The following is a 26,958-nucleotide window of genomic DNA, read 5'->3' as shown; positions in this document are numbered from 1 at the left end:
TCACATGTAGCTCGACTCTCCTGCACCGCCGCCAGCGCTGCTCGTCAGCCGCTGTGCGCGCCCTCCCCTGCAGCCCCCGGGGGTCCCCCGCGGCGGGCGGTCGCCACAGAGCCCGGCACGAGCGAGACGACCGTGCTCGAGCGGGAGCGGCCCCCAGCCCACGCGGCCCCCCTCCTCCTCGGGGGATGTCCGCGAGCAGCGATACGAGTCGGTGTGAGCGAGTGCTGGCGCGCAGCGGGGGTCAGCCGCGGGAAGCCCCCGGGGGTCTGGGGGGATGGCCCTCTGGGCGCGCGCCGACGGGGTCGCCCGCTCGTCCCCTCGCCTCCACGGCAGCTCCCCCCCCGCCCCCCTCCCAGGCCCCCCGCGTCCCCCCCAGCCGGAGGCGGGGTCGTCGGCGGCGAACGCCGGGTTCTCGTAGCCCCCCAGCGCTGGTTTGTTGGGAGGAGGGGGGGGGGCAGAGGAGGGATGGAGACGAGCGGAGGTGGCGCGGGGGATAGAGAGAGGGGCGGAGGGGAGACGTTGATTCTAAATTTTGGAGGGGAAAGCCGGAGGACCCGGATAAATATCCACGCGGCCACGGGAAGAGAAACACCCACAGACTCGAAATACACAGCAGCAGGAGCAGCAGGCGTCGGGGTCGGGATCGAACCCACGACCTCCTGTACACCAGGCGAAGTAGTTAACATCTCATAGCCACCGTGCCCCTCCCCCCCACACTCACCCTGGCGCAGGTCGGACACGAGCTGGCTGGGGCGAGCGCGCCATGAAGGTGATGGCGCCCGGCTCCATGGAGGAGAGCTCGGAGGCCTCGCTGCACTCGGAGCGGCCGTCTGCCTCCGACTCGGTCAGCAGCGACAGCGCGTCTGGCTCGCACACGCGGGGAGCCACAGCGCTCACCACCGCAGCCGCTCACCAACACTCACCACAGCGCTCACCAACACTCACCACACCAACGCTCACCAACACTCACCACCAACGCTCACTCACAACACTCACCACCAACGCTCACCAACACTCACCACCCGACCGCTCACCAACACCTCACCACCGCGCCGCTCACCAACACTCACCACCGCCGCTCACCAACACTCACCACCGCCGCTCACCAACACTCACCACCGCCGCTCACCAACACTCACCACCGCCCGCTCACCAACACTCACCAACGCCGCTCACCAACACTCACCAACGCCGCTCACCAACGCTCACCAACACTCACCACCGCCGCTCACCAACACTCACCAACACTCACACCACCGCCGCTCACCAACACTCACCAACACTCACCAACGCCGTCTCACCAACACTCACCAACACTCACCACCGCCGCTCACCAACACTCACCAACACTCACCACCGCCGCTCACCAACGTTCACCACCACCGCCGCTCACCAACACTCACCACCCGCCGCTCACCAACACTCACCACCGCCGCTCACCAACGCTCACCAACACTCACCAACGCCGCTCACCAACACTCACCAACACTCACCACCGCCGCTCACCAACACTCACCACCGCCGCTCACCAACGCTCACCAACACTCACCAACGCCGCTCACCAACACTCACCAACACTCACCACCGCCGCCGCTCACCAACACTCACCACCGCCGCTCACCAACACTCACCAACACTCACCACCGCCGCTCACCAACGCTCACCAACACTCACCACCGCCGCTCACCAACGCTCACCACCGCCGCTCACCAACACTCACCACCGCCGCTCACCAACGCTCACCACCGCCGCTCACCAACGCTCACCACCGCCGCTCACCAACACTCACCAACACTCACCAACACTCACCAGCACTCACCACCGCCTCTCACCAACACTCACCAACACTCACCACCGCCGCTCACCAACACTCACCAACACTCACCAACACTCACCAGCACTCACCACCGCCTCTCACCAACACTCACCAACACTCACCACAGCGCTCACCAACACTCACCACCTCCGCTCACCAACGCTCACCAACACTCACCACCACTCCGCTCACCAACGCTCACCAACACTCACCACCGCCGCTCACCAACGCTCACCACCGCCGCTCACCAACACTCACCACCGCCGCTCACCAACACTCACCACCGCCGCTCACCAACACTCACCAACACTCACCAACACTCACCAGCACTCACCACCGCCTCTCACCAACACTCACCAACACTCACCAACACTCACCAACACTCACCACCGCCGCTCACCAACACTCACCAACACTCACCAACACTCACCAACACTCACCACTGCCGCTCACCAACACTCACCACCGCCTCTCACCAACACTCACCAACACTCACCACCGCCGCTCACCAACACTCACCAACACTCACCAACACTCACCAACACTCACCACTGCCGCTCACCAGCACTCACCACCGCCTCTCACCAACACTCACCAACACTCACCACCGCCACTCACCAACACTCACCACCGCCGCTCACCAACACTCACCAACACTCACCACTGCCGCTCACCAACACTCACCAACACTCACCAACACTCACCACCGCCGCTCACCAACACTCACCACCGCCACTCACCACTGCTGCTCACCAACACTCACCACCGCCGCTCACCAACACTCACCACCCGCCGCTCACCAACACTCACCAACACTCACCAACACTCACCACCGCCACTCACCGCCACTCACCAACACTCACCACTGCCGCTCACCAACACTCACCAACACTCACCAACACTCACCACCGCCACTCACCGCCACTCACCAACACTCACCACTGCCGCTCACTAACACTCACCAACACTCACCACCGCCGCTCACCAACACTCACCAACACTCACCACCGCCACTCACCAACACTCACCACCGCCAACCACCGCCGCTCACTAACACTCACCACCGCCGCTCACCAACACTCACCACCGCCGCTCACCAACACTCACCACCGCCGCTCACCAACACTCACCACCGCCGCTCACCAACACTCACCAACACTCACCACCGCCGCTCACCAACACTCTCTCGATCGACATCACCACCGCCGCTCGCCAACACTCACCACTGCTCACCAGCTCACCAGCACTCACCACCGCCGCTCACCAACACTCACCAACACTCACCAACACTCTCTCGATCGACATCACCACCGCCGCTCGCCAACACTCACCACTGCTCACCAGCTCACCAGCACTCACCACCGCTGCTCACCAACACTCACCACTGCTCACCAGCTCGCCAACACTCACCACTGCTCACCAGCCCTCTCAAACTCACCTTTCTCCACCCAGCTCACGGACTTCTGCGGCAGGGGGCAGAACCCGTTGGGAATGAGTTCCCCGTTCACCTGCACACGTGCGCACAAAGACAAAGGTTCCCCACGTAGCCCTTAGCAGGCCGTTGGGGCAAGAGCTGTCACGGCCAGCAGTACCGGTGCGGGGCTGGGGGGGGGGCGATAGCGACCCTCGCGATCCCGTGTGAGCGACCCGCAGGGCGGGGTGTTGATCCATCGCGGCAGCCCGAGCCGCGATGCCGGCACGCAATGGCCAACTCTTTGCGATCGATGTCACGGCAGCGCGCCGGTGGGGGGGTGGGGGGGCAGACGGCGCGTGGCAGCGGCCGCAACCACGTGAATTATCGTGGTGGGAGGGTAAGGAGGGGGAGGTGGTGGGGGGGGGAGGATATGGTGGGAGGGGGGGGGGGGAGATGGTGGGGGGGGGGGAGGAGATGGTGGGGGGGGGGGAGGAGATGGTGATGGGGGGGGAGATGGTGGTGAGGAGATGGTGGGGGGGGGGGTGAGGAGATGGTGGGGGGGAGGAGATGGTAGTGAGGGGGGAGATGGTGGCGAGGGGGAGGAGATGGTGGAGGGGGGAGATGGTGGGGGGGGGGGGTGTGTTTCCTATTCACACCCGCACCTCCCCATGCCCCCCCCCCCCACCTTGCTCCCGCGGTGCGAGCGGTTCCCGTGGCGTCCCTGCTTGCTCTGGCTGAACGACTCGAGGCGCTTGAGCATCGTGCGCTTGAAGATCTCCTTCTGCTGCTGCTCCTGCACGCTGCTGGTGCCCGCAGCCTGGCGGCTGTACAGGGACTGCACCTGCACGCGGGGGGAGGGGGGACGCGGGGGGAGGGGGGGGGGATGCGGGGGGAGGGGGGAGCGTGGTGAGCGAGGAGCGTGGTGAGCGTGGTGAGCGTGGTGAGCGTGGTGAGCGTGGCGAGCGAGGAGCGTGGCGAGCGAGGAGCGTGGTGAGCGTGGTGAACGAGGAGCGTGGTGAGCAAGGAGCGTGGTGAGCGAGGAGCGTGGTGAGCGTGGTGAGCGTGGTGAGCGTGGTGAGCGTGGTGAGCGTGGTGAGCGTGGTGAGCGTGGTGAGCGTGGTGAGCGAGGAGCGTGGTGAGCGAGGAGCGTGGTGAACGGGGAGCGTGGTGAGCATGGTGAGCGAGGAGCGTGGTGAGCGAGGAGCGTGGTGAGCGTGGTGAGCGAGGAGCGTGGTGAGCGAGGAGCGTGGTGAGCGAGGAGCGTGGTGAGCGTGGTGAGCGTGGTGAGCGAGGAGCGTGGTGAGCGAGGAGCGTGGTGAGCGTGGTGAGCATGGTGAACGAGGAGCGTGGTGAGCAAGGAGCGTGGTGAGCAAGGAGCGTGGTGAGCGTGGTGAGCGAGGAGCGTGGTGAGCGAGGAGCGTGGTGAGCGAGGAGCGTGGTGAGCGAGGAGCGTGGTGAGCGAGGAGCGTGGTGAGCGTGGTGAGCGTGGTGAGCGTGGCGAGCGAGGAGCGAGGAGCGTGGCGAGCGTGGCGAGCGTGGTGAACGAGGAGCGTGGTGAGCGTGGTGAGCGTGGCGAGCGTGGCGAGCGTGGCGAGCGTGGTGAGCGTGGTGAGCGAGGTGAGCGTGGTGAGCGAGGTGAGCGTGGTGAGCGTGGTGAGCGAGGTGAGCGAGGTGAGCGTGGTGAGCGTGGTGAGCGAGGTGAGCGTGGTGAGCGTGGTGAGCGTGGTGAGCGAGGTGAGCGAGGTGAGCGTGGTGAGCGTGGTGAGCGAGGTGAGCGTGGTGAGCGTGGTGAGCGAGGTGAGTGAGGTGAGCGTGGTGAGCGAGGAGCGTGGTGAGCGTGGTGAGCGAGGTGAGCGAGGTGAGCGAGGTGCGTGGTGAGCGTTGGTGAGCGTGGTGAGCGTGGTGAGCGTGGTGAGCGTGGTGAGTGAGGTGAGCGTGGTGAGTGAGGTGAGCGTGGTGAGCGAGGTGAGCGAGGTGAGCGTGGTGAGTGAGGTGAGCGTGGTGAGTGAGGTGAGCGAGGTGAGTGAGGTGAGCGTGGTGAGTGAGGTGAGCGAGGTGAGTGAGGTGAGCGTGGTGAGTGAGGTGAGCGTGGTGAGTGAGGTGAGCGTGGTGAGCGAGTGTGAGCGAGGTGAGCGAGGTGAGTGAGGTGAGTGAGGTGAGCGTGGTGAGTGAGAGTGAGCGTGGTGAGCGAGGTGAGTGAGGTGAGCGTGGGTGAGTGAGGTGAGCGTGGTGAGTGAGGTGAGCGTGGTGAGTGAGGTGAGCGTGGTGAGCGAGGTGAGCGAGGTGAGCGTGGTGTGAGTGAGGTGAGCGTGGTGAGTGAGGTGAGCGTTGGTGAGCGAGGTGAGCGAGGTGAGCGAGGCTGAGTGAGGTGAGCGTGGTGAGTGAGGTGAGCGTGGTGAGCGAGGTGAGCGAGGGTGAGCGTGGTGAGTGAGGTGAGCGTGGTGAGTGAGGTGAGCGTGGTGAGTGAGGTGAGCGTGGTGAGTGAGGTGAGCGTGGTGAGCGAGGTGAGCGAGGTGAGCGTGGTGAGTGAGGTGAGCGTGGTGAGTGAGGTGAGCGTGGTGAGCGTGGTGAGCGAGGTGAGTGAGGTGAGCGTGGTGAGCGAGGTGAGCGAGGAGCGTGGGTGAGCGGTGGTGAGCGTGGTGAGCGAGGAGTGTGGTGAGCGTGGTGAGCGAGGTGAGTGAGGTGAGCGAGGTGAGTGAGGTGAGCGTGGTGAGCGAGGTGAGCGTGGTGAGCGAGGTGAGCGTGGTGAACGTGGTGAGCGTGGTGAGCGAGGTGAGCGTGGTGAGCGTGGTGAGCGAGGAGCGTGGTGAGCGTGGTGAGCGAGGTGAGTGTAGAGCGTGGTGAGCGAGGTGAGCGAGGAGCGTGGTGAGCGTGGTGAGCGAGGTGAGCGAGGTGAGCGTGGTGAGCGAGGAGCGTGGTGAGCGTGGTGAGCGAGGAGCGTGGTGAGCGTGGTGAGCGTGGTGAGCGTGGTGAGCGAGGTGAGCGTGGTGAGCGAGGTGAGCGAGGTGAGCGAGGTGAGCGTGGTGAGCGTGGTGAGCGGGTGGTGAGCGAGGTGAGCGTGGTGAGCGAGGTGAGCGAGGTGAGCGAGGTGAGCGAGGTGAGCGGGGTGAGCGAGGTGAGCGTGGTGAGCGTGGTGTGAGCGGGGTGAGCGAGGTGAGCGTGGTGAGCGTGGTGAGCGGGGTGAGCGAGGTGAGCGTGGGTGAGCGAGGTGAGCGTGGTGAGCGTGGTGAGCGGGGTGAGCGAGGTGAGCGTGGTGAGCGAGGTGAGCGAGGTGAGCGTGGTGAGCGTGGTGAGCGGGTTGAGCGAGGTGAGCGTGGTGAGCGAGGTGAGCGAGGTGAGCGAGGAGCGTGGTGAGCGTGGTGAGCGTGGTGAGCGAGGTGAGTGAGGTGAGCGTGGTGAGCGAGGTGAGCGAGGTGAGCGTGGTGAGTGAGGTGAGCGTGGTGAGTGAGGTGAGCGAGGTGAGTGAGGTGAGCGTGGTGAGTGAGGTGAGCGTGGTGAGTGAGGTGAGCGTGGTGAGTGAGGTGAGCGTGGTGAGTGAGGTGAGCGTGGTGAGTGAGGTGAGCGTGGTGAGTGAGGTGAGCGTGGTGAGTGAGGTGAGCGTGGTGAGCGAGGTGAGCGAGAGTGAGCGAGGTGAGTGAGGTGAGCGAGGTGAGCGTGGTGAGCGTGGTGAGCGAGGTGAGCGAGGAGCGTGGTGAGCGTGGTGAGCGAGGTGAGTGAGGTGAGCGTGGTGAGCGAGGTGAGCGAGGAGCGTGGTGAGCGTGGTGAGCGAGGTGAGTGAGGTGAGCGAGGTGAGCGTGGTGAGCGTGGTGAGCGTGGTGAGCGAGGAGTGTGGTGAGCGAGGTGAGTGAGGTGAGCGAGGTGAGTGAGGAGCGTGGTGAGCGAGGTGAGCGTGGTGAGCGAGGTGAGCGTGGTGAACGTGGTGAGCGTGGTGAGCGAGGAGTGTGGTGAGCGAGGTGAGTGAGGTGAGCGAGGTGAGTGAGGAGCGTGGTGAGCGAGGTGAGCGTGGTGAGCGAGGTGAGCGTGGTGAGCGTGGTGAGCGTGGTGAGCGAGGAGTGTGGTGAGCGAGGTGAGTGAGGTGAGCGAGGTGAGTGAGGTGAGCGTGGTGAGCGTGGTGAGCGTGGTGAGCGTGGTGAGCGAGGAGTGTGGTGAGCGAGGTGAGTGAGGTGAGCGAGGTGAGTGAGGAGCGTGGTGAGCGAGGTGAGCGTGGTGAGCGAGGTGAGCGTGGTGAACGTGGTGAGCGTGGTGAGCGTGGTGAGCGTGGTGAGCGAGGTGAGCGAGGTGAGCGTGGTGAGCGAGGTGAGCGTGGTGAGCGTGGTGAGCGTGGTGAGCGTGGTGAGCGAGGTGAGTGAGGTGAGCGTGGTGAGCGAGGAGCGTGGTGAGCGTGGTGAGCGAGGTGTGTGAGCGTGGTGAGCGTGGTGAGTGAGGTGAGCGTGGTGAGCGAGGTGAGCGTGGTGAGCGTGGTGAGTGAGGTGAGCGTGGTGAGCGACGTGAGTGTGGTGAGCGTGGTGAGCGAGGTGAGTGAGGTGAGCGTGGTGAGCGTGGTGAGCGACGTGAGTGTGGTGAGCGAGGTGAGCGAGGTGAGCGTGGTGAGCGACGTGAGTGAGGTGAGCGTGGTGAGCGACGTGAGCGAGGTGAGCGTGGTGAGCGTGGTGAGCGTGGTGAGCGACGTGAGCGTGGTGAGCGAGGTGAGCGAGGTGAGCGTGGTGAGCGTGGTGAGCGTGGTGAGCGACGTGAGTGAGGTGAGCGTGGTGAGCGAGGTGAGCGAGGTGAGCGAGGTGAGCGTGGTGAGCGTGGTGAGCGACGTGAGCGTGGTGAGCGAGGTGAGCGAGGTGAGCGTGGTGAGCGTGGTGAGCGTGGTGAGCGACGTGAGTGAGGTGAGCGTGGTGAGCGAGGTGAGCGAGGTGAGCGTGGTGAGCGACGTGAGTGAGGTGAGCGTGGTGAGCGTGGTGAGCGAGGTGAGCGTGGTGAGCGAGGTGAGTGTGGTGAGCGAGGTGAGTGAGGTGAGCGTGGTGAGTGAGGTGAGCGTGGTGAGCGTGGTGAGGTGAGCGTGGTGTGTGAGCGTGGTGAGCGTGGTGAGTGAGGTGAGCGTGGTGAGTGAGGTGAGCGTGGTGAGCGTGGTGAGGTGAGCGTGGTGAGCGTGGTGAGCGAGGTGAGCGAGGTGAGCGACGTGAGTGTGGTGAGCGTGGTGAGCGAGGTGAGTGAGGTGAGCGAGGTGAGCGAGGAGCGTGGTGAGCGTGGTGAGCGAGGAGCGTGGTGAGCGTAGTGAGCGTGGTGAGCGTGGTGAGCGAGGTGAGCGTGGTGAGCGAGGTGAGCGAGGTGAGCGTGGTGAGCGTGGTGAGCGTGGTGAGCGAGATGAGCGTGGTGAGCGAGGTGAGCGAGGTGAGCGTGGTGAGCGTGGTGAGCGTGGTGAGCGAGGTGAGCGTGGTGAGCGAGGTGAGCGTGGTGAGCGTGGTGAGCGTGGTGAGCGTGGTGAGCGAGGAGCGTGGTGAGCGTGGTGAGCGAGGTGAGCGAGGTGAGCGTGGTGAGCGAGGAGCGTGGTGAGCGTGGTGAGCGAGGAGCGTGGTGAGCGTGGTGAGCGTGGTGAGCGTGGTGAGCGAGGTGAGCGTGGTGAGCGAGGTGAGCGAGGTGAGCGAGGTGAGCGTGGTGAGCGTGGTGAGCGGGGTGAGCGAGGTGAGCGTGGTGAGCGAGGTGAGCGAGGTGAGCGAGGTGAGCGAGGTGAGCGTGGTGAGCGTGGTGAGCGGGGTGAGCGAGGTGAGCGTGGTGAGCGTGGTGAGCGGGGTGAGCGAGGTGAGCGTGGTGAGCGAGGTGAGCGTGGTGAGCGTGGTGAGCGGGGTGAGCGAGGTGAGCGTGGTGAGCGAGGTGAGCGAGGTGAGCGTGGTGAGCGTGGTGAGCGGGGTGAGCGAGGTGAGCGTGGTGAGCGAGGTGAGCGAGGTGAGCGAGGAGCGTGGTGAGCGTGGTGAGCGAGGTGAGTGAGGTGAGCGTGGTGAGCGAGGTGAGCGAGGTGAGCGTGGTGAGTGAGGTGAGCGTGGTGAGTGAGGTGAGCGAGGTGAGTGAGGTGAGCGTGGTGAGTGAGGTGAGCGTGGTGAGTGAGGTGAGCGTGGTGAGTGAGGTGAGCGTGGTGAGTGAGGTGAGCGTGGTGAGTGAGGTGAGCGTGGTGAGTGAGGTGAGCGTGGTGAGTGAGGTGAGCGTGGTGAGTGAGGTGAGCGTGGTGAGCGAGGTGAGCGAGGTGAGCGAGGTGAGTGAGGTGAGCGAGGTGAGCGTGGTGAGCGTGGTGAGCGAGGTGAGCGAGGAGCGTGGTGAGCGTGGTGAGCGAGGTGAGTGAGGTGAGCGTGGTGAGCGAGGTGAGCGAGGAGCGTGGTGAGCGTGGTGAGCGAGGTGAGTGAGGTGAGCGAGGTGAGCGTGGTGAGCGTGGTGAGCGTGGTGAGCGAGGAGTGTGGTGAGCGAGGTGAGTGAGGTGAGCGAGGTGAGTGAGGAGCGTGGTGAGCGAGGTGAGCGTGGTGAGCGAGGTGAGCGTGGTGAACGTGGTGAGCGTGGTGAGCGAGGAGTGTGGTGAGCGAGGTGAGTGAGGTGAGCGAGGTGAGTGAGGAGCGTGGTGAGCGAGGTGAGCGTGGTGAGCGAGGTGAGCGTGGTGAGCGTGGTGAGCGTGGTGAGCGAGGAGTGTGGTGAGCGAGGTGAGTGAGGTGAGCGAGGTGAGTGAGGTGAGCGTTGTGAGCGAGGAGTGTGGTGAGCGAGGTGAGTGAGGTGAGCGAGGTGAGTGAGGAGCGTGGTGAGCGAGGTGAGCGTGGTGAGCGAGGTGAGCGTGGTGAGCGTGGTGAGCGTGGTGAGCGAGGAGTGTGGTGAGCGAGGTGAGTGAGGTGAGCGAGGTGAGCGTGGTGAGCGTGGTGAGCGAGGAGTGTGGTGAGCGAGGTGAGTGAGGTGAGCGAGGTGAGTGAGGAGCGTGGTGAGCGAGGTGAGCGTGGTGAGCGAGGTGAGCGAGGTGAGCGTGGTGAGCGTGGTGAGCGTGGTGAGCGTGGTGAGCGAGGTGAGCGAGGTGAGCGTGGTGAGCGAGGTGAGCGTGGTGAGCGTGGTGAGCGTGGTGAGCGTGGTGAGCGAGGTGAGCGTGGTGAGCGAGGTGAGCGTGGTGAACGTGGTGAGCGTGGTGAGCGTGGTGAGCGTGGTGAGCGAGGTGAGCGAGGTGAGCGTGGTGAGCGAGGTGAGCGTGGTGAGCGTGGTGAGCGTGGTGAGCGTGGTGAGCGAGGTGAGTGAGGTGAGCGTGGTGAGCGAGGAGCGTGGTGAGCGTGGTGAGCGAGGTGTGTGAGCGTGGTGAGCGTGGTGAGTGAGGTGAGCGTGGTGAGCGAGGTGAGCGTGGTGAGCGTGGTGAGTGAGGTGAGCGTGGTGAGCGACGTGAGTGTGGTGAGCGTGGTGAGCGAGGTGAGTGAGGTGAGCGTGGTGAGCGTGGTGAGCGACGTGAGTGTGGTGAGCGAGGTGAGCGAGGTGAGCGTGGTGAGCGACGTGAGTGAGGTGAGCGTGGTGAGCGACGTGAGCGAGGTGAGCGTGGTGAGCGTGGTGAGCGAGGTGAGCGAGGTGAGCGAGGTGAGCGTGGTGAGCGTGGTGAGCGACGTGAGCGTGGTGAGCGAGGTGAGCGAGGTGAGCGTGGTGAGCGTGGTGAGCGTGGTGAGCGACGTGAGTGAGGTGAGCGTGGTGAGCGAGGTGAGCGAGGTGAGCGTGGTGAGCGACGTGAGTGAGGTGAGCGTGGTGAGCGTGGTGAGCGAGGTGAGCGTGGTGAGCGAGGTGAGTGTGGTGAGCGAGGTGAGTGAGGTGAGCGTGGTGAGTGAGGTGAGCGTGGTGAGCGTGGTGAGGTGAGCGTGGTGAGCGTGGTGAGCGAGGTGTGTGAGCGTGGTGAGCGTGGTGAGTGAGGTGAGCGTGGTGAGTGAGGTGAGCGTGGTGAGCGTGGTGAGGTGAGCGTGGTGAGCGTGGTGAGCGAGGTGAGCGAGGTGAGCGACGTGAGTGTGGTGAGCGTGGTGAGCGAGGTGAGTGAGGTGAGCGAGGTGAGCGAGGAGCGTGGTGAGCGTGGTGAGCGAGGAGCGTGGTGAGCGTAGTGAGCGTGGTGAGCGTGGTGAGCGAGGTGAGCGTGGTGAGCGAGGTGAGCGAGGTGAGCGTGGTGAGCGTGGTGAGCGAGGTGAGCGAGGTGAGCGAGGTGAGCGTGGTGAGCGTGGTGAGCGTGGTGAGCGAGATGAGCGTGGTGAGCGAGGTGAGCGAGGTGAGCGTGGTGAGCGTGGTGAGCGTGGTGAGCGTGGTGAGCGAGGTGAGCGTGGTGAGCGTGGTGAGCGTGGTGAGCGTGGTGAGCGTGGTGAGCGAGGTGAGCGTGGTGAGCGTGGTGAGCGAGGAGCGTGGTGAGCGAGGTGAGCGTGGTGAGCGTGGTGAGCGAGGAGCGTGGTGAGCGAGGTGAGCGTGGTGAGCGAGGAGCGTGGTGAACGTGGTGAGCGTGGTGAGCGAGGTGTGTGAGCGTGGTGAGCGTGGTGAGCGAGGTGAGTGAGGTGAGCGAGGTGAGCGTGGTGAGCGAGGTGAGTGGGGTGAGCGTGGTGAGCGACGTGAGTGAGGTGAGCGTGGTGAGCGTGGTGAGCGAGGTGAGCGAGGTGAGCGACGTGAGTGTGGTGAGCGTGGTGAGCGAGGTGAGTGAGGTGAGCGTGGTGAGCGAGGTGAGTGAGGAGCGTGGTGAGCGTGGTGAGCGAGGAGCGTGGTGAGCGTGGTGAGCGAGGTGAGCGTGGTGAGCGTGGTGAGCGAGGTGAGCGAGGTGAGCGAGGTGAGCGAGGTGAGCGAGGTGAGCGTGGTGAGCGAGGTGAGCGTGGTGAGCGTGGTGAGCGTGGTGAGCGTGGTGAGCGTGGTGAGCGTGGTGAGCGAGGAGCGTGGTGAGCGAGGTGAGCGTGGTGAGCGTGGTGAGCGTGGTGAGCGTGGTGAGCGTGGTGAGCGAGGTGAGCGAGGTGAGCGTGGTGAGCGTGGTGAGCGTGGTGAGCGAGGTGAGCGTGGTGAGCGTGGTGAGCGTGGTGAGCGTGGTGAGCGTGGTGAGCGACGTGAGCGAGGTGAGCGTGGTGAGCGTGGTGAGCGAGGAGCGTGGTGAGCGTGGTGAGCGAGGTGAGTGAGGTGAGCGAGGTGAGCGTGGTGAGCGAGGAGCGTGGTGAGCGTGGTGAGCGTGGTGAGCGAGGTGTGTGAGCGTGGTGAGCGTGGTGAGCGTGGTGAGCGAGGTGAGTGAGGTGAGCGAGGTGAGCGAGGTGAGTGAGGTGAGCGTGGTGAGCGTGGTGAGCGACGTGAGTGTGGTGAGCGAGGTGAGCGAGGTGAGCGTGGTGAGCGTGGTGAGCGACGTGAGCGAGGTGAGTGTGCTGAGCGGAGAGCGTGGTGAGCGAGGTGAGCGTGGTGAGCAAGGAGCGTGGTGAGCGAGGTGAGCGTGGTGAGCAAGGAGCGTGGTGAGCGAGGTGAGTGTGGTGAGCAAGGAGCGTGGTGAGCGAGGTGAGCGTGGTGAGCAAGGAGCGTGGTGAGCGAGGTGAGCGAGGTGAGTGAGGTGAGCGAGGTGAGTGTGGTGAGCAAGGAGCGTGGTGAGCGAGGTGAGCGAGGTGAGTGAGGTGAGCGAGGAGCGTGAGGTGAGTGAGGTGAGCGTGGTGAGCGAGGAGCGTGGTGAGCAAGGAGCGTGGTGAGCGAGGAGCGTGGTGAGCGAGGAGCGTGGTGAGCGAGGAGCGTGGTGAGCGAGTTGAGTGAGGTGAGCGAGGTGAGCGTGGTGAGCGAGGTGAGCGTGGTGAGCGTGGTGAGCGAGGTGAGTGTGGTGAGCAAGGAGCGTGGTGAGTGAGGTGAGCGAGGAGCGTGGTGAGCGTGGTGAGCGTGGTGAGCGAGGTGCGTGGTGAGCGAGGTGAGCGAGGTGAGTGAGGTGAGCGAGGAGCGTGGTGAGTGAGGTGAGCGAGGTGAGCGAGGAGCGTGGTGAGCGAGGTGAGCGAGGAGCGTGGTGAGCGAGGAGCGTGGTGAGCGAGGTGAGCGAGGAGCGTGGTGAGCGTGGTGAGCGAGGTGAGCGAGGTGAGCGAGGTGAGCGAGGAGCGTGGTGAGCGAGGAGCGTGGTGAGCGAGGTGAGCGAGGAGCGTGGTGAGTGAGGAGCGTGGTGAGCGAGGTGAGCGAGGAGCGTGGTGAGTGAGGAGCGTGGTGAGCGAGGTGAGCGAGGAGCGTGGTGAGCGTGGTGAGCGAGGTGAGCGAGGTGAGCGAGGTGAGCGAGGAGCGTGGTGAGCGAGGAGCGTGGTGAGCGAGGTGAGCGTGGTGAGCGTGGTGAGCGTGGTGAGCGTGGTGAGCGAGGTGAGCGAGGTGAGCGAGGAGCGTGGTGAGTGAGGAGCGTGGTGAGCGAGGTGAGTGAGGTGAGCGAGGTGAGCGAGGTGAGTGAGGTGAGCGTGGTGAGCGTGGTGAGCGACGTGAGTGTGGTGAGCGAGGTGAGCGAGGTGAGCGTGGTGAGCGTGGTGAGTGTGCTGAGCGGAGAGCGTGGTGAGCGACGTGAGTGTGGTGAGCGAGGTGAGCGAGGTGAGCGACGTGAGCGAGGTGAGTGTGCTGAGCGGAGAGCGTGGTGAGCGAGGTGAGCGTGGTGAGCGTGGTGAGCGAGGTGAGTGTGGTGAGCAAGGAGCGTGGTGAGCGAGGTGAGCGTGGTGAGCGAGGTGAGCGAGGTGAGTGTGGTGAGCAAGGAGCGTGGTGAGCGAGGTGAGCGAGGTGAGTGAGGTGAGCGAGGAGCGTGAGGTGAGTGAGGTGAGCGTGGTGAGCGAGGAGCGTGGTGAGCAAGGAGCGTGGTGAGCGAGGAGCGTGGTGAGCGAGGAGCGTGGTGAGCGAGGAGCGTGGTGAGCGAGGTGAGCGAGTTGAGTGAGGTGAGCGAGGTGAGCGAGTTGAGTGTGGTGAGCAAGGAGCGTGGTGAGTGAGGTGAGCGAGGAGCGTGGTGAGCGTGGTGAGCGTGGTGAGCGAGGTGAGTGAGGTGAGCGAGGTGAGCGAGGTGAGCGAGGAGCGTGGTGAGTGAGGTGAGCGAGGTGAGCGAGGTGAGCGTGGTGAGCGAGGAGCGTGGTGAGCGAGGAGCGTGGTGAGCGAGGTGAGCGAGGAGCGTGGTGAGCGAGGAGCGTGGTGAGCGAGGAGCGTGGTGAGCGAGGTGAGCGAGGAGCGTGGTGAGCGTGGTGAGCGAGGTGAGCGAGGTGAGCGAGGAGCGTGGTGAGCGAGGTGAGCGAGGAGCGTGGTGAGTGAGGAGCGTGGTGAGCGAGGTGAGCGAGGAGCGTGGTGAGTGAGGAGCGTGGTGAGCGAGGTGAGCGAGGAGCGTGGTGAGCGTGGTGAGCGAGGTGAGCGAGGTGAGCGAGGTGAGCGAGGAGCGTGGTGAGCGAGGAGCGTGGTGAGCGAGGTGAGCGTGGTGAGCGTGGTGAGCGTGGTGAGCGTGGTGAGCGAGGTGAGCGAGGAGCGTGGTGAGTGAGGAGCGTGGTGAGCGAGGTGAGCGAGGAGCGTGGTGAGCGTGGTGAGCGTGGTGAGCGAGGTGAGCGAGGTGAGCGAGGAGCGTGGTGAGCGTGGTGAGCGAGGTGAGCGAGGAGCGTGGTGAGTGAGGAGCGTGGTGAGCGAGGTGAGCGAGGAGCGTGGTGAGCATGGTGAGCGTGGTGAGCGTGGTGAGCGAGGTGAGCGAGGTGAGCGAGGTGAGCGAGGTGAGCGAGGTGAGCGAGGAGCGTGGTGAGCGTGGTGAGCGTGGTGAGCGAGGTGAGCGAGGTGAGCGAGGAGCGTGGTGAGTGAGGAGCGTGGTGAGCGAGGTGAGCGAGGAGCGTGGTGAGCGTGGTGAGCGTGGTGAGCGTGGTGAGCGAGGTGAGCGAGGTGAGCGAGGAGCGTGGTGAGCGTGGTGAGCGTGGTGAGCGAGGTGAGCGTGGTGAGCGAGGTGAGCGAGGAGCGTGGTGAGCGAGGAGCGTGGTGAGTGAGGAGCGTGGTGAGCGAGGTGAGCGAGGTGAGCGTGGTGAGCGAGGTGAGCGAGGTGAGCGAGGTGAGCGAGGAGCGTGGTGAGCGAGGAGCGTGGTGAGTGAGGTGAGCGAGGAGCGTGGTGAGTGAGGAGCGTGGTGAGTGAGGAGCGTGGTGAGCGAGGTGAGCGAGGTGAGCGTGGTGAGCGAGGAGCGTGGTGAGCGAGGTGAGCGAGGTGAGCGAGGTGAGCGAGGAGCGTGGTGAGTGAGGAGCGTGGTGAGCGAGGAGCGTGGTGAGTGAGGAGCGTGGTGAGTGAGGAGCGTGGTGAGCGAGGTGAGCGAGGAGCGTGGTGAGCGTGGTGAGCGTGGTGAGCGAGGTGAGCGAGGTGAGCGAGGTGAGCGAGGTGAGCGAGGTGAGCGTGGTGAGCGTGGTGAGCGAGGTGAGCGAGGTGAGCAAGGAGCGTGGTGAGTGAGGTGAGCGAGGAGCGTGGTGAGCGTGGTGAGCGTGGTGAGCGAGGTGAGCGAGGTGAGCGAGGTGAGCGAGGTGAGCGAGGTGAGCGAGGTGAGCGAGGTGAGCGAGGTGAGCGTGGTGAGCGAGGTGAGCGAGGTGAGCGAGGTGAGTGAGGTGAGCGAGGTGAGCGAGGTGAGCGAGGAGCGTGGTGAGTGAGGTGAGCGAGGTGAGCGAGGTGAGCGAAGTGAGCGTGGTGAGCGTGGTGAGCGAGGTGAGTGAGGTGAGCGAGGTGAGCGAGGTGAGCGAGGTGAGTGAGGTGAGCGAGGTGAGCGAGGTGAGCGAGGTGAGCGAGGTGAGCGAGGTGAGCGAGGTGAGCGAGGTGAGCGAGGAGCGTGGTGAGTGAGGTGAGCGAGGTGAGCGAGGTGAGCGAAGTGAGCGTGGTGAGCGTGGTGAGCGAGGTGAGTGAGGTGAGCGAGGTGAGCGAGGTGAGCGAGGAGCGTGGTGAGTGAGGAGCGTGGTGAGCGAGGTGAGCGAGGAGCGTGGTGAGCGTGGTGAGCGTGGTGAGCGAGGTGAGCGAGGTGAGTGAGGTGAGCGAGGTGAGCGAGGTGAGCGAGGAGCGTGGTGAGTGAGGTGAGCGAGGTGAGCGTGGTGAGCGAGGAGCGTGGTGAGTGAGGAGCGTGGTGAGCGAGGTGAGCGAGGAGCGTGGTGAGCGAGGAGCGTGGTGAGCAAGGTGAGCGAGGAGCGTGGTGAGCGTGGTGAGCGAGGTGAGCGAGGAGCGTGGTGAGCGAGGAGCGTGGTGAGCGAGGTGAGCGAGGAGCGTGGTGAGCGTGGTGAGCGAGGTGAGCGAGGAGCGTGGTGAGTGAGGAGCGTGGTGAGCGAGGTGAGCGTGGTGAGCGTGGTGAGCGAGGTGAGCGAGGTGAGCGAGGTGAGCGAGGAGCGTGGTGAGCGAGGAGCGTGGTGAGCGAGGTGAGCGTGGTGAGCGAGGTGAGCGTGGTGAGCGTGGTGAGCGTGGTGAGCGAGGAGCGTGGTGAGTGAGGAGCGTGGTGAGCGAGGTGAGCGAGGAGCGTGGTGAGCGTGGTGAGCGTGGTGAGCGAGGTGAGCGAGGAGCGTGGTGAGCGTGGTGAGCGTGGTGAGCGAGGTGAGCGAGGAGCGTGGTGAGCGTGGTGAGCGAGGTGAGCGAGGAGCGTGGTGAGTGAGGAGCGTGGTGAGCGAGGTGAGCGAGGAGCGTGGTGAGCGTGGTGAGCGTGGTGAGCGTGGTGAGCGAGGTGAGCGAGGTGAGCGAGGAGCGTGGTGAGCGTGGTGAGCGTGGTGAGCGAGGTGAGCGTGGTGAGCGAGGTGAGCGAGGAGCGTGGTGAGCGAGGAGCGTGGTGAGTGAGGAGCGTGGTGAGCGAGGTGAGCGAGGTGAGCGTGGTGAGCGAGGTGAGCGAGGAGCGTGGTGAGCGAGGTGAGCGAGGAGCGTGGTGAGCGAGGAGCGTGGTGAGTGAGGAGCGTGGTGAGCGAGGTGAGCGAGGTGAGCGTGGTGAGCGAGGAGCGTGGTGAGCGAGGTGAGCGAGGTGAGCGAGGAGCGTGGTGAGTGAGGAGCGTGGTGAGCGAGGTGAGCGAGGTGAGCGTGGTGAGCGAGGAGCGTGGTGAGCGAGGAGCGTGGTGAGCGTGGTGAGCGAGGTGAGCGAGGTGAGCGTGGTGAGCGAGGAGCGTGGTGAGCGAGGTGAGCGTGGTGAGTGAGGAGCGTGGTGAGCGAGGTGAGCGAGGTGAGCGTGGTGAGCGAGGAGCGTGGTGAGCGAGGAGCGTGGTGAGCGTGGTGAGCGAGGTGAGCGAGGTGAGCGTGGTGAGCGAGGAGCGTGGTGAGCGAGGTGAGCGTGGTGAGTGAGGAGCGTGGTGAGTGAGGAGCGTGGTGAGCGAGGAGCGTGGTGAGCGAGGTGAGCGTGGTGAGCGAGGAGCGTGGTGAGCGTGGTGAGCGTGGTGAGCGTGGTGAGCGAGGAGCGTGGAGCGTGGTGAGTGAGGAGCGTGGTGAGCGAGGTGAGCGTGGTGAGCGAGGTGAGCGTGGTGAGTGAGGAGCGTGGTGAGTGAGGAGCGTGGTGAGCGAGGAGCGTGGTGAGCGAGGTGAGCGTGGTGAGCGAGGAGCGTGGTGAGCGTGGTGAGCGTGGTGAGCGTGGTGAGCGAGGAGCGTGGAGCGTGGTGAGTGAGGAGCGTGGTGAGCGAGGTGAGCGTGGTGAGCGAGGAGCGTGGTGAGCGTGGTGAGCGTGGTGAGCGTGGTGAGCGAGGTGAGCGAGGAGCGTGGAGCGTGGTGAGCGAGGAGCGTGGTGAGCGTGGTGAGCGTGGTGAGCGTGGTGAGCGTGGTGAGCGTGGTGAGCGAGGTGAGCGAGGAGCGTGGAGCGTGGTGAGCGAGGTGAGCGTGGTGAGCGAGGTGAGCGTGGTGAGCGAGGAGCGTGGTGAGCGTGGTGAGCGTGGTGAGCGTGGTGAGCGTGGTGAGCGAGGAGCGTGGTGAGCGAGGAGCGTGGTGAGTGAGGAGCGTGGTGAGTGAGGAGCGTGGAGCGTGGCGAGCGTGGTGAGCGAGGTGAGCGAGGTGAGCGAGGAGCGTGGTGAGCGAGGAGCGTGGTGAGTGAGGAGCGTGGTGAGCGAGGTGAGCGAGGAGCGTGGCGAGCGTGGTGAGCGAGGTGAGCGAGGAGCGTGGTGAGCGAGGAGCGTGGTGAGTGAGGAGCGTGGTGAGCGAGGAGCGTGGTGAGTGAGGAGCGTGGTGAGCGAGGTGAGCGAGGAGCGTGGCGAGCGTGGTGAGCGAGGTGAGCGAGGAGCGTGGTGAGCGAGGAGCGTGGTGAGTGAGGAGCGTGGTGAGCGAGGTGAGCGAGGAGCGTGGTGAGCGTACGTGTCTGCGTGGTGAGTAGAGGTTGTCGCGCAGCATGCGGTGAGTGACCACGTCCTCGCGGTGCCGGCCGCTCTTGGCGCCGCCGCGCTCCATGGCGTGCAGGTCGAGCTGCGTCACCGCCAGAGAGCCGGCCGCACTCTCCCTGCGGCTGGGTCACACGCGGGGGGGGGGGGTGGGACACACACCGTGGTGGTGGTGTGGCTGACCATGGTGGAGGTGGTGGTGGTGTGGCTGGCCATGGTGGAGGTGGTGGTGGTGTGGCTGACCATGGTGGAGGTGGTGGTGGTGTGGCTGGCCATGGTGGTGGTGGTGTGGCTGACCATGTTCGTAGTGGTGGTGTGGCTGGCCATGGTGGTGGTGTGGCTGACCATGGTGGAGGTGGTGGTGGTGTGGCTGACCATGTTGGAGGTGGTGGTGGTGTGGCTGGCCATGGCGGCGGTGGTGTACTCACTACATGTTGGCGACGGACACCTCGGAGGCTCGCCGCAGCCCCACGAAGTCGATGTTGGAGGTGACGCGCTCGGGGCCCGTCGAGTGGATGAACGCCAGCGAGCCGCTGCGCTCACCCTGGGCGGGGGGGGCGGGGGGGGGGGGCGGCGAGTGCCGTTAGCGAGCAGTGGCTCCGATGAAGGTCGGCACGGCACACGAGGGGGTGGGTGGCCAGCACCACGCCCGGCCACCTTTGTCTCCCCAGTGGCGATGTTTACACACCGCACCGGGTACTCGTTTGAGGCCGAGTCGAGCACACTCGTAAGTACGCACGCACTCGTACGTACGTACACACGCACGCACACACACACACACGCACGCACGCACACTCGCACGCACGCATACACACACTCGCACGCACGCACACACACACTCGCACGCACACACACGCGCACGCACGAGTGCTCGCACGCACGTACACACGCACATGCAGGGTCCGTGCAATCGTGCGCCCTCGGGCCAAGTGGCCGCTGGGGCCTGGCGGGGGGTGAGGGGTGGGGGGGGGATGAGGGGTGAGGGGTGGGGGGTCGAACCTGGCTCACGAAGTTGATGGCGTCCTGCACGTTGAGGCTGTGGTAGACGTCCCACAGCAGGCAACGGTTGCGCCGTGCCGACTTGCGCATCAGGATGGGGTTCAGGTACTTGAAGTCGAAGTACTCCCATCTGGGGGGGGGGGGGGGCGGGGGGGTGAGAGTTAAACGAGAAGCGATGAGAGGCAAGTGGAGCGTCTGGGATGTAGATGAGGGAGAGTCGAGAGATTAGAGAGGGGAGGGAGAGATAAAATCGAGGGGGGTTAGGGAGAGGGGGGGTAAGGGAGAGGGGGGGGTACCCTACTTGTGTCTCACGTAGTGGTGGCCGTACTCCCCAGAGATGTCCTCTACGGCAGACAGGATGTGGTCGAACGCCTGGGGGGGAGGGGGGGCGACCACACCACAAGTTCAGCCACAACACACGGGGACACCACGTGTCACCCCCACAACACGCCAAGAGACACCACGGGCCAGGCCCCACCCACAGGGGACGCATCACCGTGCAGGCCACACCACGAGTGTGAGGAGGAGCGTGAGGAGGAGTGTAAGGAGGAGTGTAAGGAGGAGTGTGAGGAGGAGTGAGAGTGTCCCTCTCCCTCACCCGGTCGAGCATCTCCTCGCTGAGTTTGGGCTCCCGGTGTTGGCTGCGTTCCACGCGGAGCCAATTCACTAGCGGCTTGATGGTGAGACCCTGCACCATCACACAACACCATCACACAACACCATCACCACCACACACCACCACACACCATCTAACACAATCACCACCATCACCACCATCACCACCATCACCACCATCACCACCATCACCACCATCACACACCATCACCACCATCACCACCACACACCACCATCACGCAACATCACACACCGTCAGTTCACTAGCGGCTTAATGGTGAGACCCTGCACCGTCATACACCGTCATCATTAACAGCATCACCACCACATTCACTTAAAACATCATCACCGTTCACCCTGACCACCATTTTCATCGACCTCAACACCACCCAACACAATTATCCTCATCACCACCACCACCACCATCATCATCGTCACCACCGTCACCGCCACCCGCGCACCTGGAAGATGACGGTGAAGAAGACGACGATGATGGTGGTGCTCACGAAGAGGCGCTTCTCGGGCACCAGCTGCTCGTCGAGCAGCGCGACGAGCGCGAAGGCGACGGCGCCGCGCAGGCCGCCGTAGGACATCACCGCCTGGTCGATGGCGCTCAGCGGCACCACGCGGAACCAGTTGAGGATCCACGTCTGGATGACCACGCCTGGGGCACGGGAGGAGAGGGAGGAGAGGAGAGAGGGAGAAGGGAGGAGACGAGGAGGAGCAGAGCAGGAGAGAAGAGAGAGAGTCGGAAATACTTTGACTTTTTAAACAACTTTTATTGCCGCTAGCAGCAAAAGCACTGGAGGCGATTTCGATATGAAATACACAAAGTCACCAGCAAACAAATGAAAATAAACGCTACAAATCGACGCGCTGTGGCGCTAAATGCACCGCGCACAACACGAAAGAAAAGTCACGTGGTGGTGGCGGTCATCGCGCACGCCACGGTGACGAGCGAGCGCTTCAGAAGGTGAACACGAGGGTGCCGTCCACGCTGGTACAAAGAGGGGCTTGAGCGGCTGAGAGTCGGAAAGAGCGAGGGGGAGACGATACCACATCTCTGGGAGGCTCGACTGGCACACGCGGCGGCGGCGAGCCGCGAGCTCCTCCCTCTCTCCATCAGCACGGCCCATCCCTCGCGCGCGTACAGAGACAAGTGGCAGCTGGTTTGAGCGAGCGACAGGGTGAGTGAGAGAGTGATGAAATGAACGATTGAGTGAATGCGCGAGAGAGTTACCGAGAGGGTGGGTCTAATGAGCGAGCGAGAGTTTGAGCGACTTGGTGACATCTGTGAAAAATAGCTCATCGAATTCCTCCTGCAGTATGACCTGAGGATTCGGATTCTGAATGAGTGAGTGAATGCGTCAAGGAGTCACAGCGCGAGGTTTCTCGCTGCGAGGTTTCTCGCTGCGAGGTTTCTCGCTGCGAGGTTTCTCGCTGCGAGGTTTCTCGCTGCGAGGTTTCTCGCTGCGAGGTTATCTCTCTGGAGAGTCGTTATCTCTCTGGAGAGTCGTTATCTCTCTGTCCGAAGCGCCGGGTGACTTCGTGCGACTTTGACCCCCGTCCTCACCTCTCACCCACTCAGCCCCTTCAACCCATCGCGGAGTTTCCCCGTTCGAGATAAGAGGCCCCATCATCATCAGAGCACCGGGGAACTCCTCGTCCGCCGATAAGGGCGAGTGAAGGTCGGCACGCTACCCGAGGGGTTGGGAGGCCAGCACCACGCCCGACACCCAGCGCGGGAGACACCACAGTCCTGAGAGCGGCGCACGTGGGACACCCCCCGCACTGGCTGCAGCGACGAATGGAGAGCCGCGAAAGTGCCCAACGAGGACCTCGCAAGCGACCCGCAGTCCCCCCTTCCGGGTGCCTGGCTTCGACCTCCCAAACAGGCGCCAATGGGTGCGGGTTGAACCGCTTCTGGCGTGACCAGGGGGAACGTGACACCACTTCCTGTGTGACCAGGGGGAGCGTGACACCACTTCCTGTGTGACACCACTTCCTATGTGACCAGGGGGAGCGTGACACCTCTTCCTGTGTGACCAGGGGGAGCGTGACACCACTTCCTGTGTGACACCACTTCCTATGTGACCAGGGGGAGCGTGACACCACTTCCTGTGTGACACCGCTTCCTGTGTGACCAGGGGAAGCGTGACACCACTTCCTGCGTGACCAGGGGGGGCGTGACACCACTTCCTGTGTGACACCACTTCCTGTGTGACCAGGGGAAGCGTGACACCACTTCCTGCGTGACCAGGGGGAGCGGGACACCACTTCCTGTGTGACACCACTTCCTGTGTGACCAGAGGGAGCGTGACACCACTTCCTGTGTGACCAGGGGGAGCGTGACACCACTTCCTGCGTGACCAGGGGGAGCGTGACACCACTTCCTGTGTGACACCACTTCCTGTGTGACTAGGGGGAGCGTGACACCACTTCCTGTGTGACACCACTTCCTGTGTGACCAGGGGGAGCGTGACACCACTTCCTGTGTGACCAGGGGGAGCGTGACACCACTTCCTGTGTGACACCACTTCCTGCGTGACCAGGGGGAGCGTGACACCACTTCCTGTGTGACCAGGGGGAGCGTGACACCACTTCCTGTGTGACCAGGGGGAGCGTGACACCACTTCCTGTGTGACCAGGGGGAGCGTGACACCACTTCCTGTGTGACACCACTTCCGGCATGACCAGGGTGAGCGTGACACCACTTCCTGCGTGACCAGGGGGAGCGGGACACCACTTCCTGCGTGACCAGGGGGAGCGTGACACCACTTCCTGTGTGACCAGGGGGAGCGGGACACCACTTCCTGCGTGACCAGGGGGAGCGGGACACCACTTCCTGCGTGACCAGGGGGAGCGGGACACCACTTCCTGTGTGACCAGGGGGAGCGGGACACCACTTCCGAACATCGGTGGGGCGCCGTGCTACTGCGCGACAGCACCGCCGCCGCCACCGTGTGAATGTGGCGAGAGACAGGAGAGACCGTGGTGGCACACCATGCGGAGTCCGTCAGGGCGTGTCGGGCGGGCCGTGTTGTGGTCGTTGTTGTGGTCGTTGTTGTTGCCCTGCATGTGCTGGAAGAGGAGGAGGCTGGAAGAGTGGTTCTGTGGTGATGTAGGGGGCTGACGTCCACTCAAAAGAACATTTATTTGTCTCTCTGTATTTTCTTTTTGTAAATGTATCTGGTGGTGTTTTGGCCGTGGGGAAGTCGCGTGAAACAGCATTCGCTGCAAAACACGCCCGGCCGCCTTTGTCTCCCCAGTGGCGACGTTTACACACCGCACCAGGTACTCATTTTGACGCCGAGTCGACCTAGGGGAGGCCCAGTACTGGTTCAGATAATCGTCACTGGTGGTTGGCCGTGAGCGGGAACCAAATTAGGGTCGCCAGGTTTGTGGCGCAGTGCGCGAACCACTGCACCACCGCTCCCCACCAGACACACACACACAAACCTATGATCCTGTGAATGGACATGAACACAAGACACACGCACACACAGACAGACGCACCGATGATCCTGTAGACGGACACGAAGATGAGCGTGGGCAGGATGAAGGCGGTGTTCCAGGTCCACTTCTCGGTGTCCACGGCCGAGATGCCGAGGAAGATGAAGATGATCGTCTCGGCGGCACTCGCCAGCATCTTCATGGTGTACTTGATCACCGTCTGGGACTTGCTGCTGATGTTCGCGTCCACGTAGGTGCGGCAGCAGATGCCGCAGAACGTGATCCTGAGACGCGCGGAGACAGACGCAGATATAGTGAGAGACACACAAAGACACGGAGACAGAGACACACAGACACAGTGAGAGATAGACACGGAGAGAGAGACACAGATACTGAGACAGACAAAGGCAGATGGACACACACACACAAAGACGGAGAGACACACAGAACCCCCCCCCACACGCACACACGAGGGGGGGCGCGAGGAAGGGGGGCGTGGTGGGGGGTGGGGGCAATAGGGGTGGGGGGGAGCCTCACGCGAGGATGGCGGACAGGGTGAACATCTCGGCGGTGAGGTAGGAGAGGTAGGAGAGCAGGAAGACGAAGCCCGGCTCGATCATCTTCACGTGCTTGGTGAACCTCGTGACGAACGCGATGACGAAGGCGAAGATCACCCCGACGGCCGTGCCGCCCAGACTCACCACGAAGAACGACGCTGCCGGGACACAGCCACAAATCGGCAACATCGTCGTCAGCAACATCAGCAGCAACATCACCATCAGCGTCACCATCAATAGCAGAATCAGCAACAGCGTCATCATCGGCAGCATCGTCGTCATCCTCGCCGGCTCGTGTTGGGGTAGAGATGCAGCCTCCACTGGAGGCCACCCTCGTGAGCAAAGAAGCTCCTAAAATGGTGTTTCATCAACCCTGGAGAGGGCACAGTACCTTGGTCTACTCTTCCGCTGGGGCAGCTGCCTTCGTTTCTCAGCCACGGCACGGGATAGACTGCCGAGCTTATTGCTCCACACATTTGAGTTAATCTGTGAACCTGTAACCGTTTCACCCCCCCCCCCTCCCATTTGGTTACCGGTTAATTATTATATTTGAATAGCATTATAGGTCGGTCCACAGGCGCCTGGGTCAGGGACCGAAGCCGGCGTGGGCGAGGAGCGAGGCTGCGATGGCGTCTCACCGATGCCCTTGATGTAGTCCACTCCTTCGATGTTCTCCCCTCCCAGGGCCACGAACGAGTCGAAGACTTTGTACAGCACCTGGGGGGGGGGGGGGGGGGGTCCACGGGGTGGGGATGACTCGGGGACACGTGGAGCGCCCGCGACAATGAAATGGTGACAAGTGGAGAATGGGGAATGAGGAAATTATGGTGGTGGTGATGATGGTGGTGGTGGTGATGATGGTGGTGATGATGGTGGTGGTGGTGGTGATGCTGTACTGCTGCTGCTGGCACCCACCACGGTGACGGCGTCGTTGAGGAGCGACTCCCCGAACACGATGATGAAGAGCACCTCGTTGACGTGCACCTCCTCGAACACGGCGATCACCGCCACGGGGTCCACGGCGGCGATCAGACTCCCGAAGAGGAGGAAGTCGAGCAGGCCGGCTTGCAGGTCGCCTGACAAACACAAAGATCCCCACCCACACATCCGTGTAGCCATAACAGACTGTTGGGGCAAGTGCTGCTCGCGAATTGCACCTATGAAGGCCGGCACGGCACACGAGAGGGTGGGTGGCCAGCACCACGCCCGGCCGCCTTTGTCTCCCCAGTAGCGATGTTTAATACACGCCGCACCCAGGTACTCATTTGAGGCTCAGTCGACCTAGGGGAGGGCCCATTACAGTCTCAAATAATTGTCACTGGTGTTGGTGGCCATGAACGGGAATCTAACTCAGGTCGCCGGATTCGTAACGCAGCAGCACGATCAGCATCATCAGCATCATCAGCATCATCAGCATCATCAGCATCATCAGCAGCATCAGCAGCATCAGCAGCGTGTGGTTACTCTCAGTTCCTCACAGGTCTGGTTGGGATGGAAGAGTAGGCCAAATACAACTCGAGGGACTCTGTATAGCGGCCTCTAGTGGAAGTCTTTCCGCCAGCAGTGGCATGTGATTGGCTCCCTGGAGTCACTAATCGAATAGCCAATCACACGCGACCTCGAGCGTGACCTCGACTACAACCTTGACCCCGACTTCAAGCTCGACCTCCACCTCGACCCCGACCCCATCCCCGACCCCCAACCACAACCCCCAACCAGAACCGAGACACCCAACCGCGACCCCCAACCCCAACCGCGACCCCCAACCCCAACCGCGACCCCCAACCCCAACCGCGACCCCCAACCCCAACCGCGACCCCCAACCCCAACCGCGACCCCCAACCCCAACCGCAACCCCCAACCGCGACCCCCAACCGTGACCCCCAACCCCAACCGCGACCCCAAACCCCAATCGCGACCCCAAACCCCAACCGCGACCCCCAACCACAACCACGACCACGACCTCGCGGTCTCCCGGCGTGGCGGCCGCCGCCACCGCGGCTCGCCCCTCACCCATGGCGCCGGTGAGGAAGATGCCGTAGAGCGAGAGGCCCGTGGTGGCGGCGTTCCACACGGTGCCCAGCACGGCGTACATGAGGATGGCGCCGATGTTGTCGAAGAAGAGGCGCGCCGGCATGAAGTATCCGGCGTCCAGCACGATGGGGGGCAGCAGGTAGAAGAAGAAGACGGTGGGCGTGAGCGTGAACTCGGCGTGCTGGCTGGCGCCCCACACCACGCCGCCCAGGGCCAGGCCCAGCACGATGAGGAGGGCGCTCTCGGGGATCAGCGTGGACAGCCGGTGGTTCAGGTGGAACACTGCGAGCCGGGGTGAGGGGGGGGGTGAGAGGGGGGGGGGATGAGAGGGGGGGGTGAGAGGGGGGGGGTGAGTGGAGGGGATGAGTTACTCGGGAGGTGGTGTCAGAATCTGGATTTGGACTGCAGGAGGAATCCGATGAGCTATGAAGCGCTTTTTCACGTCCAGCAGGGGCGAGTCAGAACGTTACAACAACAACAACAAGCAACACGGCAGGAGTGCAAAGTAGAGGAGAGGTAAACAAATCGCCGTAAAGGAATAAACACCACACAGTAAAACTAAACTATGTTTATCTCGCCAGGAGAGGCCCACTGAGTTCTACACTTGGCAGCTTGGGCGAGGGGGGGTGCGGGCGGAACGCGTGGGTAGGGGCGCAGAGAGGGTGGCGGTGGAGGGATGGACACAGATGTGTGGATGTAGAACTTCCTTCGCACCGTACGTAGCTAACCGTGCTCGTCGGAGGTGCGGGGGAAAGACAAACACAGCAACAAGCAGTTCTACAGAAACTAGTTTTCGTTATCATGATTCTAGAGATAGAGAGAGATAA

The 26,958-nt window shown here is 64.0% G+C and overlaps 1 pseudogene; it reads right to left on the bottom strand.

The window, feature by feature from the left end:
• Positions 1–26,249, bottom strand: LOC144954245 (sodium/hydrogen exchanger 3-like; annotated as a pseudogene).
• Between the last annotated feature and the right edge of the window lie 709 nt (positions 26,250–26,958).

The sequence above is a fragment of the Lampetra fluviatilis genome, unplaced genomic scaffold (assembly GCF_964198595.1).
Source record: "Lampetra fluviatilis unplaced genomic scaffold, kcLamFluv1.1 SCAFFOLD_768, whole genome shotgun sequence".
Lineage (NCBI taxonomy): Eukaryota > Metazoa > Chordata > Hyperoartia > Petromyzontiformes > Petromyzontidae > Lampetra > Lampetra fluviatilis.
This window is presented reverse-complemented; position numbering and strand designations above follow the sequence as displayed.